This window comes from Crocuta crocuta, unplaced genomic scaffold (genome assembly GCF_008692635.1).
Source record: "Crocuta crocuta isolate KB4526 unplaced genomic scaffold, BGI_CrCroc_1.0 scaffold162, whole genome shotgun sequence".
NCBI lineage: Eukaryota > Metazoa > Chordata > Mammalia > Carnivora > Hyaenidae > Crocuta > Crocuta crocuta.
In genome coordinates, this window is record NW_027529433.1 from 70,853 (window position 1) to 92,908 (window position 22,056).

General features: G+C 37.1%; 1 long non-coding RNA gene across 2 annotated transcripts in view; it reads left to right on the plus strand.

Annotated features, from left to right (window-relative positions):
* Positions 1-21,430, plus strand: part of LOC144228067 (uncharacterized) — an 85,522-nt gene extending 64,092 nt beyond the window's left edge. For both annotated transcript variants that reach the window (XR_013334114.1, XR_013334113.1), the window contains 2 exons: positions 639-787; positions 19,117-21,430. This is a non-coding gene — a long non-coding RNA (uncharacterized LOC144228067). The remainder of the gene's footprint in view (positions 1-638; positions 788-19,116) is intronic.
* Positions 21,431-22,056: the final 626 nt, after the last annotated feature.

A 22,056-nucleotide genomic window follows, 5' to 3' on the forward strand; every position in this document is an offset into this window, starting at 1 on the left:
ATCAAAAAGCATTGTGTATACAAGGGCACCTGGGTGGCTAAGTCAGTTAAGTGTCCGACTTGGCCTCAGTTTATGATCTCACGGCTCATGAGTTCGAGCCATGCGTCAGGCTCTGTGCTGACTGAGGTTGCTTCAGATTCTGTCTCTCTCTCTCTTAAAAATAAATAAACATTAAAAAACTATTTAAAGAAAAGCACTGTGTATACACAAAAAGATAGGAAAACTATGTAAGTATGCAAAATGGTGTAGTAGTTGCCTCAGTAGTAAAAATATGGGTGAGATTTTAATGGTGTTTATTATTAGAATCTTTTTTTGTACTTTAGGAATTTATCTAATTCAGGAATGTACACAATATATACAATGAATATGCATTACTTATAGTCTGAAAGACAAAAAGTTTTGAAAAGTAAATGTGGCGTTCATAAAGGATGCTTGGTGATGACTGTTCAAGGATTAAAGTAGGAAAAAAAAACCTGCAAAAGATCTACTCTTCTGTCCTTGAAAAGAATACATACAAAATGTGTGAAATTCTAAATGTGCTTTACTTTGTTATCTTTAATGCTTCTTTTCACTTCCCTATATACAGTAAGTGACTGTAAAATTTTAAAATGAAAATAACCTGTCTTCTTTTCTTTCAGAGGGGAAAAGGGCCCAGATTAGGCAGAGTCCTAATGGGTAACTAACTTCAGTTCATGTCCGTCAAAACACAACCTGGGAAGGACAAACGTGAAGGGCAAATATTAGATAACAGTATGATATATGAGTCTGAACTTGAGCTACAGCAACTGTGAGTATATATACTGAAATAAACATTTCATAGCACTAAAAAGTACTATTCATGTCAAAGTTATGAAATTGCTTTGATGTTAAACAACAGTAGCAGCTGCAACAAAACATGAAAGAATAAGTAACCAGAATTATGCCACAGTCAGCAAATCTGAAAAATTAGGAAGACTAGAAGTCGACAAAACGTTGGTCTCTTTGGGCAATATGGATAGTTTGTTATTAATACTCAGTTTTCCTTTGAGAAGGTGAATAGCTCATTAAGGCTACACAGAGGCTTGCTTAAGAAATGCCAAGGATTGGGAATAAAACTTGATTTCTTTAGAAACTGAAAATGATGCTTCTGAAGCTCCCACCGGCTAAATAGGTCCTTAGTGTGCTAATGCCGAGATAAATAATGCTAAGTGTGTTACTACTTCAGTGTTCCTATTGCAATTAATATAATCCTCTGGGGATAAAACAGGATATCATGTAAAAACTCCTGGTACGGAAAACTGAACATTAAATTGAACCAGATCTTCTCAGCTGCCTAAACCACGCTTTGACAAGTACAACATTTGGGACATCAGGGTAACATCAAAGGCAGTTTTGATACTCCAGGGCATAGTACTCTAGCACCTGGAAGAAATAAGGGAACAATTTAAACAATGGGAAAATCTGGCTCATTAAGAAAAATTCTTGCTAGAATAACATAATGCGCGCATCAGTCAGTAAGTGCTTTACTCTCTCTCTTGGGCATGCGTGCCACACCTATCATTTCTTCCCCGTTTGTAACATCTCCTTATATAGCATCGTTTGCCCATGTAATTAATAGGTTCTTCACCCGGTCTTCCAACTCACTAATGGTTTTTTACGAATTTTAAATCAACAGAATTAGACATGGCATCACACCTAGTTACATACCATATGGTAGTTCCTCCCAAATGCCATTTACTATTATTATTTATTCAGAGCCAGGATATAGAAACAGCCATGTTCCTACACAAATCTCAAAGGTCAGATAATCCATTTCTATCATTTTAACAGATGAAGAAGTTAAGGTCAAGCAAGGTTCAGTGATCTTTAAAAGATGACTTATTGCTCCACAAATATTTCCTGCCAAATCTTAGATTAGACATTAACCATCTCCTCTGCAGATATTTCATTTGCAGTCTGGAGAGAGTTAGGCTATATGCAAGCAAAATCAGAGGAAAAATATTTTGGGAAGTAAATTTTTCAAAAATCCTCCTACGAATGAGTCAAAAACAATGGCATCCATGAGCTTGAAAGGTAAAGGACTTGCATTTTACAGTATAATTTGCATACTCGATGCTTTTAGGGCCTGGCAAGTTGTACAAGTGAGTGAAATGGGTTTTAAGATGATAGAAAAAGTTGTGAACTTGACTTAACTGTAAACTCTGGGCTCCTTTCAAAATTAATTCCAAAAGAAAATATAAATATATAAATCTACATCTTAGTGAGTTCCAAATCAATTTTACAGAGTCCACCAATATGTGATATTATTTTTTAAGTTTGCTTATCTACTTAAGAGAGAAAGAATCCCAAGCAGGCTCTGTGCTGTCAGCACAGAGCCCAAGGTGGGGCTTGATCCCACAAACTGTGAGGTCATTACCTGAGGGGAGATCAGGAGTCAGACACTTGAACAACTGTGCCACCCAGGTGCGCAATTTGTGATATTTTTAATCCATCCCACAGGATGGACTGAATTGTCATTTATCATTGCATAAGTGAGATGCTTTTATTCAGTCTTGAAGAGAGAGAAATTTCATCCTATACCATACACAGAAAAAGTCCAAATTTTTTAAGATAAATTTTAAATCAATAAAGTGCAGGAAGTTTATGGTTGGATGCACTCCCTCTGATCAAAACACATAGGAATAAAATATAGAAAGGAAAAACCAAAATGCCATAACATGATAAAAGGTAAAATGAAACTTATTTTGAATCAGAAATAGAGAATTCAAGATGCTGAGTGGGTCTCAAACCCATTGGTCATCTGAGCTCTGGGTCTGGGAACAGACAGTAGGGACCAAGAGCCAAGCTCTGTGAGCCCCTGTGAACAGGGAGCCAAAAGTAGTCCAGGTCAGTCAGGGGCCACTCCTTAAAGTTACAGACAGGAAGGGAGTTCCCCTCTTATGAAACATACTTGGGGGGTGGGGGGAACACTCCCAAGAGAGATGGAGCACAAGCAGGGGAGAGGCAGAGAGAGGAAACAGAAATCTGAAGCAGGCTCCAGGCTCTGAGCTGTCAGCACAGAGCACGATGCAGGACTCTAACCCATGGACTGTGAGATCATGACCTGAACAGACGTCAGACACTTAACTGACTGAGCCACCCAGCCACCTCTTAGGTGTTACTGTTTCTATGGAGCTGCCCGTGTATGAAGACCATGAATACTGATACATTCAGAACAGTCAATCAAGAGACCTGTAGGATTACTGTCCACATTTTCTGTGTCTTCAGTATCAATCACTGCAGAAAAGAAGCTTTAAGCTTTAATTATAAGACCTACTTCTGGACTTTGAGGCTAAGTAAAAACTACAAGCCAGAGATAGAAACTTAAGAACAGAGAAGGTCTCAAAATATTTCAAGTAATTAATACCATATGGACTTTGGTTTTTACCCACAATGCAAGCAAATTAGTTACAAAAGAGTAAACATGTCTGAAAACACATATGCATATACACTAAAACTTTAAAATGTGCTCCTAGGTACTTGCTCACAGAATAACAAGGAAGCTTTAATGGAAATGAGGACACTTAGAAACAAAGGATAGTTTAAAATACTATAGAGCAAAATTTATAGGATGCAGGCATTGCTGTTCTAAGAATGGAAATCTAATAAACTTAGTCATTTCTTTGAAAAGTATTTTAAAACAGGTTTTTTTTAAAAAGCTAAATGAGTTAAGCATTTAACTGAAGAAACTAGGAAAAGTAAAACAATAAATCTGAAGAAAGTTGAAGCAAGAAAATAATAGGAGCAGGTATAAGTAAAGTAGAAAACAAGGAAGTGAAGAAAAGTAACCAATGAAATCAAACCTGATTTCAGGATGAAAAAAATGAAAAAGAAATAAGACTAATCACTAAAACATAACACAAACATGAGAAATGCACAAGACACACCTATAGATATAAAGCACATTTTAAATTGAAATCAAATTTACGGAGCAATCTGACATAAATATAAATGCCAAAATATTAAATAATATAGTATTATTTAGAAGTAAAGGTGTATATGAAATGACACATCATGTTCTAATTCTATTTGTCCTGGTGATATAGAAAGAGTTCAGTAGAAAACTATTGCATATTACACTAATCAACAGGGTAAACCACCTGATCATAATAAATAGTAGGAAAAAAGCATTTCATAAAATTCTACACTAATCAACAGGGTAAACCACCCGATCATAATAAATAGTAGGAAAAAAACATTTCATAAAATTCAAGTCTTTGATTAAAAAAATAGATACTTAGATGACAAATGTAGGTAATTCCTCTACTGGATTGTAAATTTTAGCCAATGGAATATATTACAAATAAAGAAACAAAATTATATGTATTGCCTACCTATGTATTGTGGAATTTTCACCAGTAGATTTCACAAAATGTGCAGGATACAAAGTCAATATCAGAATTATTAAGGTTCCTACACAACAACAATTATAAGAAATCATAGAAAAAATTTTGTTCATTGTAGGAAACAACAGTAATGACAAAACCACAGTGAAGCCAAGAATAGACCTAAAAAACAATAGAAAGACTTGGAGGAATAATACTAGACTGAGGAACATAAACACCGACTTGAATAAATGGAGATATATTCATGAATGCAAAGGCTTGATATAGCAAATATGTCAGTTCTCCCCTTGGTTTTTAAATTTATACACATAAGTGTTTTTTTTAATTTAATGAAGCTCATATAAACCCATTAAAAAAAAAAAAACTCAGCAAGTCTCCATTAGCAAGATTTCATTGGAATGTCTTATATTTATTTCCTGAGTCCCTTTATGACTTACTGACTTCTACTGGTTCTTAATTAGGACTGCCCATTCACAATTCTAATTCTGTAATTCATCCACCCTGTTCTTGGGATTTTCTGATCCCTGGTTGGAGAGTCCTGAACTCTGGTCTTACCCTCAAGCTTAGGTCATCCCCCCCTCAGTGAACCAACTCGTATAGCACTGCTAGTTTGTACTTGTGAAACCATTTTCCACAAAACAGTACATGACCCCATTCAGTGGATGACTCCTAACTTACACTTAGGTTAATTTCTCTGTTTTACATCCAAAAACTTTAGGGGAAAAAATATTTTCAATGCATAAATGCTTCAGTTCTGCTAACGCATGTCTCATAAGGGGTGTGCCACTATCCATGATGTTGTGCCCTGGAAATGGGATTTTCAGGCCAAAATGATGACTAACTGAGGCACCATTTCTAGAAATCTAGTCATTTCTACCTAAGAGACTGGCCGCTCTCAGGAAGTAATGAATAAGATGCCAAAAGGGAAGCTCAAGCTTTGAAAGAAGTCTTGTGAGATTTTGGTGAGTCAAAGCCTTTTTTTTCCCCAAAAGAAAAATAACCTTGGTTAATTTTCAACATGTAAAATTCTGATTCTTTCAGAATGAAAAAGCAGCAGAACAAACTTTCTCTAACTATGAATTAGAAGAAACATGGATACTGATTGCAATTTTTAAAGTTATTTTTAAAAATACATGTAACACATGAAGCTGTAAATTTATCTGTCAAACACTTTAATTAAAAAATTAAACAGGTCAAATAATTTATTTACATAGAGCTTCACTCATTATTTGCAACTACTTTAGCACTTTTTTGAAAATAACTAGTTACAAACAGTCTTTAACATAATAGTCTACATTTTTAAGTCTAATAAGATTCAGTTCCATGACTGAGCGATCTGGAGAGTTAAAATTTTCATTTGGGCATGATGAAAAAAAAAAAAAGACTTCGGAAAGCAAGCATATTTCATAACTTTTTATGTGAGTAGAGGAGACAGCTCACTTAGGCCCTAGGAGTGTTATTAGCCACACTGGCAGTCCCTACTGCCTTTCTCCCTCCTGTTCCACCCTTATTTGGACATGCATTCCACAGAGCTTCTATTCTATGGGGACAATCTACTTTTTTCAGTCTGAGGAGGTTGCAACACTTGATCTTGAGGTTGTGAGTTCAAGCCCCAAGTTGAATGTAGAGATCATTTTAAAAAATCAACGACCAAGTTAATTGTTTTGTCTCTCATATATTTCTAAATTCTTCATTTTCAGTTAATTTAGCATGAGCTTGTCCATCAACAGCCATCAGCTGCTAAGGTGAACTAACCTTTTGTCCCCCTTGATCATTTAATCTTTGTGTGTGGCAAAGATGACCCCGAACACAATGGTCTGAACACATTAGATTTTTAGAACAGTGTTATTTACTTACTAGTACCTATTAAGAATTGGTGGGACTCTAGCGATTATGATGGGTTTTTTTATATGTCAACTTGACTAGTCCTGGGTGGTCTCTCCTGTTTGATCCATTCTTCAGACTCAGCTGAACCTATTCCCCACAGTGCTCGAATACCAGGTTTTTGCTTAAACATGGTTCCTGGCTGTGTCTGAGATGGTGTTTCTGGATAAGATGATTGAGTTTCCACCCTTACCTGTAGAATGACGCTTGTCCTCCTTCCTAACCTAGCTTTAGTAATTTGATCACAAAGAAAGCAGTAGTTTGTTGGAGAGATGGAGCTCAAGTCTAAATTTCCCAGTATAAGTTAAGAACAAACAAAGAGAGGAAGTCTTAGGACCCTCCAATTTAGCAAAAGAGAAGAATACACAATATTCCAAGAGACATCACAGTAATCTTCTGTATCTTTCAGGCCAGGAGGAACACCATAACGTTTCCTCTACCCATCCCAGTCTCTCTTCTCCTTGGTTACTTCTTAGCCATACTTATGATCCTACAAAGTACCCTATATCCTGACATTTGCACCTCAATTCCTGCTGTAAGCAACCTGGGCACAGATTATCTTCCCTGATGTGGGTATGCCTCAGCCAGTCTGTTGAAGGCTTGGATAGAATAGAAGGCTGAGAAATAAAGAATTCTTTTAGGGGCACCTGGGTGGCTCATTCAGTTAAGTGTCCGACTCTTGATTTTGACTCAGGTCATAATCTCAGTTTGTGGGTTCGAGCTCCTCATCAGGCTCCACACTGATGGTGCAGAGCCTGCCTTGGAGTCTCTCTCCCTTTCTCTCTCAAAAATAAATGAAGTTAAAGAATACTCTATTTCTTTGTTTTAATTTCTTTCTGACTGTCCTTGAGTTTGGGCATTGCTTTTTCTCATACTGCCAGCTCTCCTGGTTCTAAGCACTTGGACTTGCAGTTGAAACCTACATCATAAGCCCTCCTGACTCCCCAACTTGCTGACTGTACATCTTGGGCTTTCCAGCTTCTGTAATCTGGTTCTGTCAGCCAACTTCCTTTGTAACCTCTGGTGAAGAAGGTCAGCAAGTATATGTTCAATATCTATTATCAGCTATTCTTCCATGTACTGGAGATATACTGGTGGAGGGCAGGAAAGACAAATATGAATCCCTATTTCTTAGGGTTTAAAATCTAATGGCAGAGACAAACAGTAAGACAAATAAAATACATAATTGTTGAGAAACAATTCTCCCTGGGTCTCTCACATTTTCCCATATATTGTGATCAGGGGTACTGACTGCCTTTGTTCTGGGCTATTTTCTCAAGGATGTTTATACAGTGAAAAAACTTGAAAAATACAGTCTCTTGTTCCAGAGCAAGGTCAGGTTTTCTTACAGCTTTGGATATAGTGATACTGATAGTGATAGGCTTTAGGGCTGAGTGAGATGGAAAGTCACTAGGAGGTTTTCAGCAAGGGAGTGACATAATTTGATTTGCAGTTTAATAGAATCACTCTGGCTTCTGGGTCAAAAATAGCTCAAAGGAGACCAGGACAGAAGGAGGGAGTCATGAGATTGAAAGATGAGGCAGAGAAAGAGTATGTAGCTAGAAATGGAGTGTTTCCCTGAATTAAAAGGAGAGGCAAAAGACTGATGTTCCTTGGATAAAGGCATTTCTCCTTTTCATATTTAAAACCCTAATTAGTGTGCTATTTTTCTATGAGCATTCTTTTTTTAGTTCATTGAACTATAATTGTATAACACTAATTAGTGCTAAGAATCCATTAGGAAATAAAAATTTGCTGTCTGGTTACAGAGGAGCACGTGTCCTACTTGTGAAATTAAGAAAAAATTAATTTTTATTTCACCAAGTTAGAATCAATTAATTGATCACTTGGAACAGATATTGAGGATTTTAGTGATTTCTAATGAATTGTGAAGCAAATTGTGAGACTGAGGTTTTTTTGCTTTTTTGTTTTTTAGTAAGCTATGTCAATACATGAGCTTTTTTATCCAGAGGAAGGTTTCTTCCTATGATTTCAGGAAATAAAAATCATGACTACAATAGTCATGAGTATCCAAATTACTACTTCCTAGGAATCTTTTCTTACTAAGCCAGTCATCTCAGTCTTTCAAAGATAAAATCTTGCAATGAATTCTAGCTGATTCACTGACATAATTAACCTCTTAAATCCTCTTATAATACAATAAACTTCATATAAAAATTAAGGGAGGAAATAAGGAAAATGATAATGGCAAGGAAGCCATGCAAACCCAAGAAAGACCTATCTTCTTTTATAGACTTCACCATCATCCATCTTTTCTTAGTTCCCTAGAGAGGTATATTTCCTAATCAGATGGCATCAGTTTTGGCTCACCCAGCCAGAAAGAATTTGTAGTTAAAATCCCCTTTTTTCTTTGAACTTGAGATTTCAACTAGATGAGACAATGTCATGAATTCCCGATTAACTACTCTTTGAAAAAGCCCCAGATAACACCTGCGTATCTACCCTGGAAGGCACAGTGATTTACATGGAAAATACACCAAGATGTCTAAGATCTGACCTCTGAGGAGAAAGCCTACATGCAAGGAAAGCCATTCTGTGGTAAATTCAGTTTACAGTGCTATGATGAAAGTTGATACAAAGAACTATAGGAAGCAGGAGAACCAATAAACTGCTCTGGTGATGCGCCAGGGGCTATTGAGCTGTACATTTAAGGGTGAGTGGGATTTATTCAGGAAAGGAGGTAGAGGCAGGAGTAAGATCTTCAGAAGACAATTTTTTCCTATCCCATCTCTGATACATGTTGTGGCTATGAAAAATTTAATACACTCCTCAAGATAGCTGCCTCACATACTGTTATTAAAATATATGCCAAAGGCTCTAATTAGCATAATGAATGTAAGAAATAATTTTTCAAGAGAGAAGTTAAGATGGCAGATGAGAGGGGGAACCTTAGCTTGCTTCATCCCTCGAAGAGAGCTAGATAAATATCCAATCATTCTGAATACCCAAGAAGTCGATCTGAAGACTGAGCAAACCAGCATCTAGAGGGAGAGAAATAGCCACATCATGGAAGGCAGATGCTGTGGAGAATTAATTTGGGGGAGAAAAAAATTGCAGGTGCTGCAGAGGGTAGGGAGCCCTGATCAAAGAGATAGGAGTGAACAAGAAAAAGTGAACACAGTCTTCAGGGGATTGCACAAGAAAAACCCTGCCCTAAAATCATTGACTAGGAAAAAGAAAGGGGCTGACTACTACGAGTTTTTATGAGCAGTGGAGCTTAAACTCTGAAGTTTTAGAAGTTCATGCCTGGTGGTCTTAGCTGTGCTTCTGTAAGAAGGAACAGAGACCTGGGAGCAGACAGCATGGTTTGAGGACCACCTGGACCACATGGGGAGAAACAGTTTCCCCTTCTTGTCTGTTCTAGAGACAAAAGAACTGGTGGGCACCAACCATCCCTTTACTAGCATAATAACAGAGACACCTGTTGAGCTTGGTACCAGCTTTTTGCTGCATTTTACCATAAATTTAGTTGCCACACAGTTGTGCAGCTGCTCTTCTGCTACAAACCAGGACCAGCCACAGTGCAGTGAGAGCCTATCACAAAGGATCACCACAGGTCCCCCAAATCTGGAATTTTAAAATCCAGCTGGTGCAGATAAGACACAGGGTGAAAGCAAGGACCTGATGGAGGCTGGGAACACAGGAGGGAAGACTGTTTCCACTTTTGTGAAGGCTTCCTGAAGAGTGGCAGGTGTGAACTCCCTGTTCCAGGGACACGAGAGCAGGGTGACACCCGCCCCCACCCCCCCATCAGCACTTACCAACTTCAGTGAGCAACAAACCTCCCCCTAGTGGAGGCTGGAGCTACTTACACCAAGTCCCACCCCCCTGTGCCCTGCAAGTGAATCTTCACTAGGGCAAGTCTGCCTCAGAATCCGTGCAGCAGGCCCCTCTCCAAGAAGATTAGCACAAATTCCTCCCTCACACCAAGTCTACTGATCATAGAGGGCTGCAAAGCTTCAGCTCTAGGGGAAATAGGATCTAGCTTCTTTCAAAAATCAGCCCAAAATACACCTACTTAAAACTTGCCACACAGTAGACAAGGTCCAAACTTCCTATGGCAGGCAAAGAGAAACTCTTCAGAGGTTTGACCTGAGGGAAGGAGTAGCCAAAATACAAAAGCAGAGTGCGCAGAGCATACACCAGAATCAATTCCCAAAGCACCAGGCCCAAGACAGTGTAGAACCTCTTCTTAACATAACCATTACTTTCTGGACCAGGAATAAAACAGGCTTTCCTAACACTCACACCAAAAAGTGTGACCTAGACAAAAATGACAAGACAAAAGAATACACTTCAAAAGAAAGAACAAGAAGTAGAAGTAATGGCTAGGGATTTAACTTAAACTGATATAAGATGCCTAAACCAGAATTTATAACAATCATAAGGATACTAGCTGGGCTTGAGAAATGCATAGAAGACACTAGAGAAGTGCTTACTGCAAATATAAAACAACTAAAAACTAGTCAAGCTGAAATTAAAAAAAAAATACATCCAGTCAGTTTTACGTCTCAGTTATAGCAGTGAAAAGAGGATGGATGAAGCAGATGAATTATGGAAAGTAATGAGGCTGAAAAGAAGAAGGAAAGAAAACTATGGTCATGAATGTAGACTTAAAGAACTCAGCAACTCCTTAAATCATAGTAACATTCCTAACATAGGAGTCCCAGAAGAAGAGAGGGGAAAGCAGACAAATATTTGAGTAAATTATAGCTAAAAAACTTCCCTAATATGGGGAAGGAAATATGCATAAAAATCCAAGTTGCACAAACAACTCCCATGAAATTCAAAAAAAGCCAGTCCATACCAAGACATATCATAGTCAAATTCACAAAATACACAGACAAGGAAAGAATCCTGAAAGCAACAAAGGAAAAATATGTCCTTAATCTACAAAGGAAGACAAATCAGGTTCACAGCACATCTGTCCACAGAAATGTAGCAGGCCAGAGAGAGTGACAAATACATTCAACATGCTGAATGGGAAAAGTATGCTGCCAAGAATACTTTATCCCCCAAGGCTATCATTCAGAAGAGAAGAAAAAATAAACAGTTTCCCAGAAACAAAAACTAAAGGAGTTTGTGACCACTAAACTAGCCCTACAGCAAGTATTAAAAGGGACTCTGAGTGGGAAATAAAGACCAAAAGCTACAAAGACTAGAAAGGAACAGAAAACACCACCAGAAACATCAACTTTACAGGTAACACAGTGGCACAAAATTCCTATCAATAATAACTCTGAATTAAATGGACTAAATGCTCCAATCAAAAGACATAGGATATCAGAATGTATGTATGTATATACATAACATAGTTTTATATATATATATATAAAAGACCCATCTATATGCTGCCTACAAGAGACTCATTTTAGACTTAAAGACACCTGCAAATTGAAAGTAAGGGGATGGAAAACCATCTGTCATGATAATAGATGTCAAAAGAAAGTCAGAGTACCCATATCAGAGTACCCCATAAAAGCAAACTAGATTTTAAACTTAAGACTGTAACAAGAGGTGAATAAGGGCACTATATCGTAATTAAGGGATCTAACCATCAATCTAACAACTGTAAATATTTATGCCTCCAACTTGAGATCACCCAAATATATAAATCAATTAATAACAAACATAAACTCATTGATAATACTATAATAATAGTAGAGAATTGATCATCTAAGCAGAGAAGCAACAGGAAACAATGGCTTTGAATGACACATCAGACTGGATGTACATAATGGATATATTCAGAACATTATATCCTAAATCAGCAAAATATACATTACTTTTGAGTGTACATAGAATATTCTTTATAATAGATCACATACTGAGTCACAAATTAGCAAGTACAAAAGATCTGAACAAGTACAAAAAGACTGAGATCATACCACACATTTTTTTCAGATCATAACACTGTGACAACCCTAAGAAAAAATATGGAAAGCTCTCAAATACAAGGAGGTTAAAGAACATCATACTAAAGAATGAACAGGTTAACCAGGAAATTAAAGAATACACACACACACACACCACATTAATAAAGGTTAAGAACCATATGACACTGTCATTAGATGCAGAAAAAAAAAAAACATTTGACAAAATGCAGCATCCATTCTTGATAAAAACTGTCAACAAAGCAGAGGCCATATATAAAAGATTTCAACAAAGAACATATACAAAAGGGGCCTCAATATCATAAAGGCCATCACCAAAGACCCACAGCTAATATCATCCTCATTGAGGAAAAACTGAGTCTTCCCCCTACAGTAAGGAACAAGACAAGCATGTCTACTCTCACCATTACTACTTAACGTAGTACTCAAAGACTTAGTGTCAGCAATCAGACAGCACAAAGGAAGAAAAAGCACCCAAATCAGCAAGGAAGAAGTCAAATTTTAAGTATTTGTGGATAATATGATATTATGTAGAAAATCCAAAAGACTCCACCAAAAAATTGCTAGAACTAATACATGAACTTAGCAAAGTCACAGGATATCAAATCAACATGCAGATATTTGTTGCATATCTATACACTAATAACAAAGCAGCAGAAAAATACATCAAAGAATCAATCCCATTTCCAATTGCACCAAAAACCATAGGATACCTAGGAGGTAAATTAAAGAGGTAAAAGATCTATATTCTAAAAACTACAGAACATTTATGTAAGAAATTAAAGAGGACACAAAGAAATTGAAAAGCATTCCATGCTCATGGATTGGAAGAACATTGTTGAAATGTCTATACTATTTAAAGCATCTACACATTTAATGCAATCCCTATCAAAATACCATTTTTTCCAGAGCTAGAACAAACAATCCAACAATTTGTATGGAACCACAAAAGACCATGAATAACCAAGCAATTATGAAAAAGAAAAGCCAACCTGGATGCATCACAATTCCAGACTTCAAGCTATATTACAAAACTATAATCACAAAGACAATATGGTACTGGCAAAAACACAGACACCTAGATCAATGGAACAGAATACAAAACCCAGAAATGGGGGCATCTGGGTGGCTCAGTTGGTTAAGCGTCCAACTCTTGATTTCAGCTCAGGTAATGATCTCACATTTTGTGGGATCCGGTTCTATACTGGGCTTGGGTCTGACAGCACAGGGCCTGTTTGGGATTTTTCTCTCTGCCTGCCTCTCTCCCCCTCTCAAAATAAATGAACTTAAAAAAAAAAAAAAAGAAGAAAAGCCAGAAATAGACCCATAACTATATGGTCAACTAATCTTCAACAAACCAGGAAAGACTATCCAATGGAAAAACAAATCTCTTCAACAAATGGCATTGGGAAAACTGGACAGGAACACTTTCCTACACCATACCCAAAAATAAATTCAAAATAGATAAAGGACTTAAATTTGGACAGGAAACCATCAAAATCCTAGAGGAGAACTCAGGCAGCAATCTCTTTAACCATGGCCATAGCAACTTCTTAGTAGACACATCGCTGGAGACAAGGGAAACAAAAGCAAAAATCAAGTATTGGGACTTCAAGATATAAAGCTTCTGCACAATGAAGGCAACAACAAAAGAGCAACCAATAGAATGGGGAAAAGATATTTGCAAATGGCATATCGGGTAAAGGGTTAGTATCCAAAATCTATAAAGAATTTACCCAATTCAACACCCAAAATACAAAGAATTCAGTTAAGAAATGGGCAGAAGACATGAATAGATACTTTTCCAAAGAAGATACCCAGATGGCTAACAGATCCATGAAAAGATGCTTAACATCACTCATCATTAGGAAAGTATAAATCAAAACCATGATGAAATACCATCTCACACATGTTAGAATGGCTAAAATTAACAACACAAGAAACAACAGATGTTAGCAAGAATGTAGAGAAAGGGGAACCCTCTTACATTGTTGGTGGGCATGCAAACTGACTCAGGCACCCTGGAAGACAGTGTGGAGTTGCCTCAAAATGTTAAAAATAGAACTCTGGTCCAACAGTGAGACTACTATGCATTTATTCAAAGGATACAAAAATACAGATTTGAATGGGGTACATGCAGTTCAACGTTTATAGCATCACTATCAACAATAGCAAACTATGGAAAGAGCTCAATGTCCATATACTGATAAATGGATAAAGAAGATGTGGTGTATATCTATAGTGGAATATTACTCAGCCATCAAAAAGAATGAAATCTTGTCATTTGCAACAACATGGATAGAACTTGAGAGTATTATGCTAAGCAAAGTAAGTCAGAGAAAGAAAATACCATATGATTTCACTCATATATGTAACTTAAAAAACAAAACATATGAACTTATGGAAAAAAGAGATGCAAACCATAAGAGACTCTCAACTATAGAGAACTAAGGGTTGATGGAGAGAGGTGGGTAGGGCGATGAGATAAATGGGTGATGGGTATTAAGGAGGGCACTTGTTGGAATGAGCACTGATGTTACATGTAAGTGATGAATCACAAGATTCTACTCCTGAAACTAATATTACACTATATTTTAACTAGAATTTAAATAAAAATTTGGAAAAAATAATTCTTCATCCATGATGTTTAAGGTATTTAAGATATGTAGTTGGCTAGAAAGACTTCACAGACCCACTTCCTGTGTGATGGAAGCTTAAGAAGGCAGTCCCATCCAGCAACGCATCCCTTCACTTCACAGGGCTTCTGTCCTGATTCAACTACCAACTTGCTTTAGAATACAGTTGCATATATGAAATCTAAATCTAGGGAAACTAATTTATGGGGACAGAAACCAGACAGTTGTTGGGGGAGGGGATTTGATGACATAGAGAGCACCGGCTTCTCATCTGAGGAATAAGGAAGGAAACTTATTTGGGACAGTATTTTCTGGGGGTATATAAAACTGTCAAACTCAACAAACTAACACTTATGATTATATTTTAATTATATATTAACAATTAAAAATAAATGGTATCATTGCATCTTTCTCAAAGTGAACTTTTTATGCATGGTACTACTCAGAGGGTTTAAGGATAGGCATTCCCCCCAAGTTACATGAACAGTCTCTGATACTTTTTCAGACAGCCCACGAAAAAATGGAGGTAACTTTGGCAGACTTGGGCTTTAGATTTATTTTTATTGTAACGAACTATCTGGTCAGTAGTTCATAGAGATGGTGATAGAAAATCAGTACCTACCCCTAACTCTCTGATGTTTACCAAAAAATAACCACCTGACCATACAGCTCAACAGCTGTATTGGCTTTGGTAAATTTGCAACCCTGAATAATGTGAATTCTCACAGTGGAAATACAAAGTCAAGCTAGATAGGGTGGGCAGTGTGCTGGTGAAGGTGGGATTGTAAGAGATCCATCTTTTAGCCCCCTCTCTAATTGTTCGTCAGCCAGTTTTGCAGATATGCTGAGCTCTATGGCCCACATATCTACTATCCCCACAAGACCTTCTACAGTGTCTTGCACTAAATATTTAAATACTTGCAATGGAGTAGAGGAGGGATAAATATAGAAAAGGTTATTTCAGGTATGTGTTTATTAATTTGCCAAACGAGAAAGTAAACTGTAAACTTGAAAGAGGACCAAAAAAAAGAGGATTTGGGAAAAGTGTTAACAAGTGACAAGTAATAGACAAATATTAGATACAGGGACCTTGGAAATGTTGTTACTGTCATACTCCCTTATCTGCTCAGTACTTTCTTCTCTCCTTAGGATTCTTTCTCTCACCCCTACGAATAGTGAGCTTAATTTTAAAACTATTGTTCTTAAGGAGGCTGATGAAAAGTTACCATATCGAAGACTAAAACTTTGTTAATTAAGGCAAATGAGTCAGGCTTCCTTTGGTTAAAGCTCTTAAGCTATCTTAAGTGATTTCTAAAAATATTATAACCTAGAAGTGAAAAGCCACAGCTGCATTACATTTTCAATTTTATATACCTATTTTGAAATTTTGCCTTATTCCTCCACAAATAACAATGAAATAGTTTAGCCCTGATTGAGTGTATTCTATAGTGAATCTGGTATTTCTGAGGTTATAAATTTCAATCTCCTTATTGACTGAATAAACAGAAAAAAATGCACACAATTGTAATATGAATGCTGCATCATGAATCAAAAGATAGCAACCCTAGAGAATAGTTTCCCTGTAGAATAGAAACTCAGGATAGTGAAGAAATAAGTTTTTGTCACATTCATTTTTAAAATGTCAATACACAGCAAGCTTTGATTATAAGACCAAAGGGGTTGTGGGTGGGGGATGGAGGAATAGTAAATCTGTGGACCTTTCAACAGGCCAGCTATGTTTGATGTGAATTTGCATTTATATTTCCAGATGCATAACATTTATGGACCCTAAAAATTAGCGTATTGCTGAAACACCCACTTTTGTTTTGAAAATGCATAGGATACTGCAATGTCCACAGAACAGCAGGCACACAACATGCCTAATACAAGCTTTGCTTTTGTGCAGTTTGTTCTAACTACGACACCATGTACCGTGGGGACTTTGCTTACATATTCTCGAATGTTATTTAACCTAAAGATAAATGAAAGTCTTTAAAACAGAATACAGAGGCTGCATTTTGAAGCTCAGGTCTTACTTTATTCTTGGGTGCAACTCAACCCACAGAAAGATTATTCACACCCACTCATAGGTCCCAGCTGCAATCCCACCACCAGGTATGCATACACCCAAAATGGCCCCTTTGTAAGGAGGAGGGCCTGGAAAGGCAGAACAGTGTGTTCAGTCATTCTGCAACCACTGGGTAAGAAGTTCACCTTCTGTCCAAGTTTAAGAACGTTAGTACCTATTCTATACGGTAGTTCAAGCCAGAGCAAATGAAATGTTGAAAGAAAGTCATGTTTTACAGTTTAGAATTCTTGATTTAAGTTTTGGAGATTTCCTTGCAAGAAAATTATTAACTTGGTGTTCCAGCCTATGTTTGCAAAGCACTCTGTTGTCCGTTTAGAATGTGTTTTCAAAGGATAGCTGGCATAATAAGCTTGCACAAGCTGTATTAAAATGTTAATGCAGAGTGGAAATAAAACAAAAAGTACATTTATGTCTTATATGAGGCAGCAGTTTTACATCTAAGGATGAGTATATTTTTTAAGTACATTTGCTGTATATCCTGATCTAATTGGAGCTCACTGTAGAATAAAATTATGAGATACTACTTATCAAACTCCAAATTAGGAATATAAGAATAAATGAACTGATAAGTATGCAGAAGGACAATGAGATAGAGTATTTTGAATCAGAATTTGTCAAGCAGAGTATTACTAACATCTGAGGGTGGGAAATTCTTTGTTGTGGGAAGCTATCCTGTGCATTATAGTACACTTACTAGAACCTCATGCCTTTACCCACAAATGCCATTAACAATCCACCCCTATCTTCCAAATTGTGACAAGCAAAAAGATTTCTATATATTGTTACCTGCAAGGAGCAGGGGAGGTCAAAATCCCCCTCTCTTGAGAATCCCTGTTTTAAATCAAGACAGTTCTATAAAATCCTGAACATATGGTTACCAGCCACTTAACTAAAACTTAAGTTGTTAAAACAATACAAGTATGGGGCGCCTGGGTGGCTTAGTCGGTTAAGCATCCGACTTTCACTTAGGTCATGGTCTCGCGGTTCGTGGGTTCGAGCCCCGCGTCGGGCTCTGTGCTGACTGCCAACTTGGAGCCTGGAGCCTGCTTCAGATTCTGTGTCCCCCTCTCTCTCTGACCCTCCCCTGCTCATGCTGTCTCTCTCTCTCTCTCTCCTAGAAATAAATAAAAAATAAAAAAAAATAAAAAAAATAAAAACAATACAAGTATGAACACAAAACAGTGCCACAACCGTACATGAGCTCTTTGGCTTGAAGATATTAGCCAGTGTCAATAAGCAATCTATTGCCCAAATGTTACCCAGTATAGATGATTTAGGAAATAGAGTCATATTTATCTAGAGAGTAGATTTCCTAGCGTAAGCCACTTTTTTCTGTATTAACAAATCTGAGTTTTTATTTTTTAAGATTTTATTTTTAAGTAGTCTCTACACCCATTGTGGGGCTCAAACTCACAACCCTGACATAAAGAGTTGCATGCTCCATCAACTGAGCCAGCAAGGTAACCCAGCAAGTCTGAGTTTTAAAAAAGAGGCATTTTCTCAATTTTCCACTTAACTTTATAGGTAAAATGGAATCTGATTAAATATTGAATATCACCCAATTCTCTGAAACAATCAGTAATACTGGACTTGGAAAACCCAATTTCCATTGTTCCAAACATAGAAGTAACTTTCTAAAATTTTGCTTTCTGGATCACAGGACAATTAATCCATGCTATATTGCATGCCAACTATTCTATTTATTTTGGGTCCCATTTCCAGCCCCACACCTTGCCTGGTGTTGTCATTTAATTTCTAGATATCTAACTGATACCTTTGAAACACAGAAGTTGCCTCTTAAATCTCTCTTCCTTTGCACATCAAGAACTAATGCGATTTAAAGAAAAATAAAGCATAGTTAGTGGGGGAAAGAATAAAAGGGATTTACAAAGAAGAATATAAATCAAAGAGAGTACTGACATACCTGCATTTTCCCAGGGTAGGACAAGTGCTATGACAGCAGGGATTTGTCCCAGTACAGACTTGGTAAAATGAGAAGTCTCTGCCCCACCCTCACCTACCTGAGCCTGGCAAAAGTCCCCAAGTCCTGAGATTTCAAATAAAACCCACAAGAGAGACTGGTGAGTTGTGAGCTGTGTGCATATTCTCACTGAGAAGTTCCTTGTTACGAGTCTTTTCATGAATGTTTCTTGTGATTTTCTCAATGTGAGGGATGCAGACGTCACTCAAATGTTAATGAAGTACTCATCACACCTCTCTTCTCTTAGCAGAGAAAGGAAAGTCTTACCCTGTCATGGCTGACCAGCAGGAAAAGAAAGACTCCCTTCTGGTATGTACTCAGGAGAGAGAAGGCCTGAGATACAGACATCTCCTGGACTCCTCAAATTCTCAACCTTCTGACTCTTATAGGCAACGCAAAGTTGTTTCATTTCTGCACATAAACAACAGAGAATGTTAACTGTTATGGACACTCCTTCCAGTGTTGCCTGTCATGGGATTTGCTCACCTACACTGTGTGTTTGCTGTTCTCATGCTTTATGAATATATATCCTATTAATTTTCAAATAATAGGGGGAATTTAATATTTCCCCCTGAAAATTCAGGGGGAAATGTTAAAAGTGCTGGTAAAGATGAAATCACTGATGTGGTGAAAAATGATGAGTGTTGGGTAGGGGATGAAACATGTGAAATCAGAAGCAATTCTAAAAAACAAAGAGTTCACATAGAGCACAAGGACATTCAGAAATGAGTAAGACACAAAAGTGATTATTGGAATTTAAAAATGTTTGAGCATCAGTATCAGATGATCTGTTAACTCAGTGTTAATTCAGGGAAAGTCTCGGTGTTTGCAGAGTTCATTTGGACCTTGCAATGAATGGACTTAAATGTGGCCTTTCAAAACCTAACCCATTCTTTCAACTGTTCTCCTATAAGAACGGTTGACTTTGTCATATGTCTTTAACCTGGCAATTCAAATACAATTTTTTATTCTTAGAGAAGATGAAAAAGAAAGATGCTGAAATGTTTTGTTTCTTTTGTTTGGTTTTGGTGGCATTCAGGAATCCAAGGAGATGGGATTGTAAGTAATCAATATATTGGTCTGCTCCCTGGATTCCAGGATTCCATTAATAGTAGACCTACTCCACTAGCCATACAACCTCACAACCGCGCCTTAGCCTACCCATGGGAGTGCTTTTAAAAACTTTTATTTACCCGATGTGTTGGTCTAATTTTCAGACATCAATTTCTGTGTACAGATCTTAAGGACACAGCTACATTCATATTACCATGTAGTCACACATACTTCATGTTCAGTATTTTTTGGTTTCTTGTTTGGGAATTTTGGCTAAAAACAGATTGAGCATATTTGTAAAATTCTTTCTCTGTAGCAAATCCCTTCGTGTTTTTTTTTTTCACTTCAATAACTCCTATTTAACCAGTTGCCAAATTACATAGACTTTTGCCTATGAAATGTCTGTACAATGTTTCCATCTCCTACTTCACCTATTCAACCCCAGAATTATTTTGCTTATGCTCTGTGCTTCCACAAGTATCACCTCCCACTTTCATACATGCAAGTGTTGGTTTGTATTCATGCACACAGCTCTGATCATATACCAAATCCCTAGTGAAGTAAGGGAGTGGCTTCCAGCTGCCTAGGGACATCAGACACAAACTCGTCCTGCACATTTTCATGGCTGCTAACAATGTCACTGTGACTTTATTCTTCTGTCACTCCAGCTTTATCCCTCAACCCTTTCTGCAGTTTCCCCATTTATTAGATAATGGAACACTGTCATCACACAAGCACGCCTTGCTGTGTACATGTTGTTCTCTTGCTTAAAATTTCCTTGATGCCTAATTCATCAAATATTACTATCACAGTATTATGCATATTTCCAGACCCATCTCCAATGCCTTGTCTCTTTTCCTAATTCCTCCTGAGTGGAGGTGTCTGCACCCTGATTTTGAAATGAACACCCTTTAAGAACTTTGGTTGTGCTCTTGTATGGCATTAACCCTGCATACATCACCTTGTACTCTATAGTTTGTGCCTCCTGGATAATGCCATATGCTAGACCATCAGGTCTGTAAGTGTAGCAACTAAGATTTACTCATCTTTGTGCTGATGAGCTTAACAAGCACTCAGTCAATATTTGTAAAGTTAAAAATGAAAGAACAGAAAGTACGGTCAGGGGCTTGAAGAAACATACAAGTATTCACTCATTAATTAAATTCTTGAGTATATATATGTATATATGTATATACTCGAGTATATACATATATGCTTACATACATACACTCATAAACTGTCCAGTGATACATTTAATTCAGCACGAATGGTTGTTCCCATATGGAAGCACTTAATATTATATATTCGCCAATAACAAACAAAAATAGTTTTTGCCAACAAAATCTGGCAGATACAATTTCTCGTTATGTTAAAATATGTAAATGAAATTAAATCTCACTATGTGTTAATTTAAGCATTATCTCTGCATAGAAATCATGATATATAAGTAGAAATTTTCACCTTCGAGGATATACTTGATGTAAAATAAATATATAGCTGACATCTGACAGCTTTGTATGATTAGTGTTGGAAAAACTCCGTAAAATTAGATCTGTTAGCTCCATCACACACTAGGTAATGGTGAATTTACACGAAAGTAACTGTAGGCATGAAGACTGGAATAGATCTTTGCAAAAATCGTATTATTGAACTTGCTATTTTTTACTGGCATTATGTGTGAATTACTTGAAATTAAGTTATTGAGCATCAGAAATTGATATAGTTGTGCATATGTGCCCAACATACACATGACTACATGCAAATTTTGTAAACTGAAGGTTGTTAGAGATTGAGTACTGAATGGAATAAAGACCCGGTTATGAGTTCTAGGCCTAGCTGTTCCTAGCTAGGCTTAATTTACTAGCAGCATAATCTTAATCACATCAGATAACTTTTTTAGACTTAATTTAATGAGGTAAAAAAAAGTCACATAATCAAAATTCACTTTAAGGGACTTCTGCCATCTTGGAAGAAGATGGAATAACAGGGTCAGATTAACCCTCTTTCTGAAACACTGCCAGCAACAGACAGCATATTTGAAATAATGAATTTCAGGACTCTGGACACCAGGCAAACAAAACCGTGATCCCCGAGGATGGGTAACGGATGAAGTGATCCCTGTGACTACCCAGTT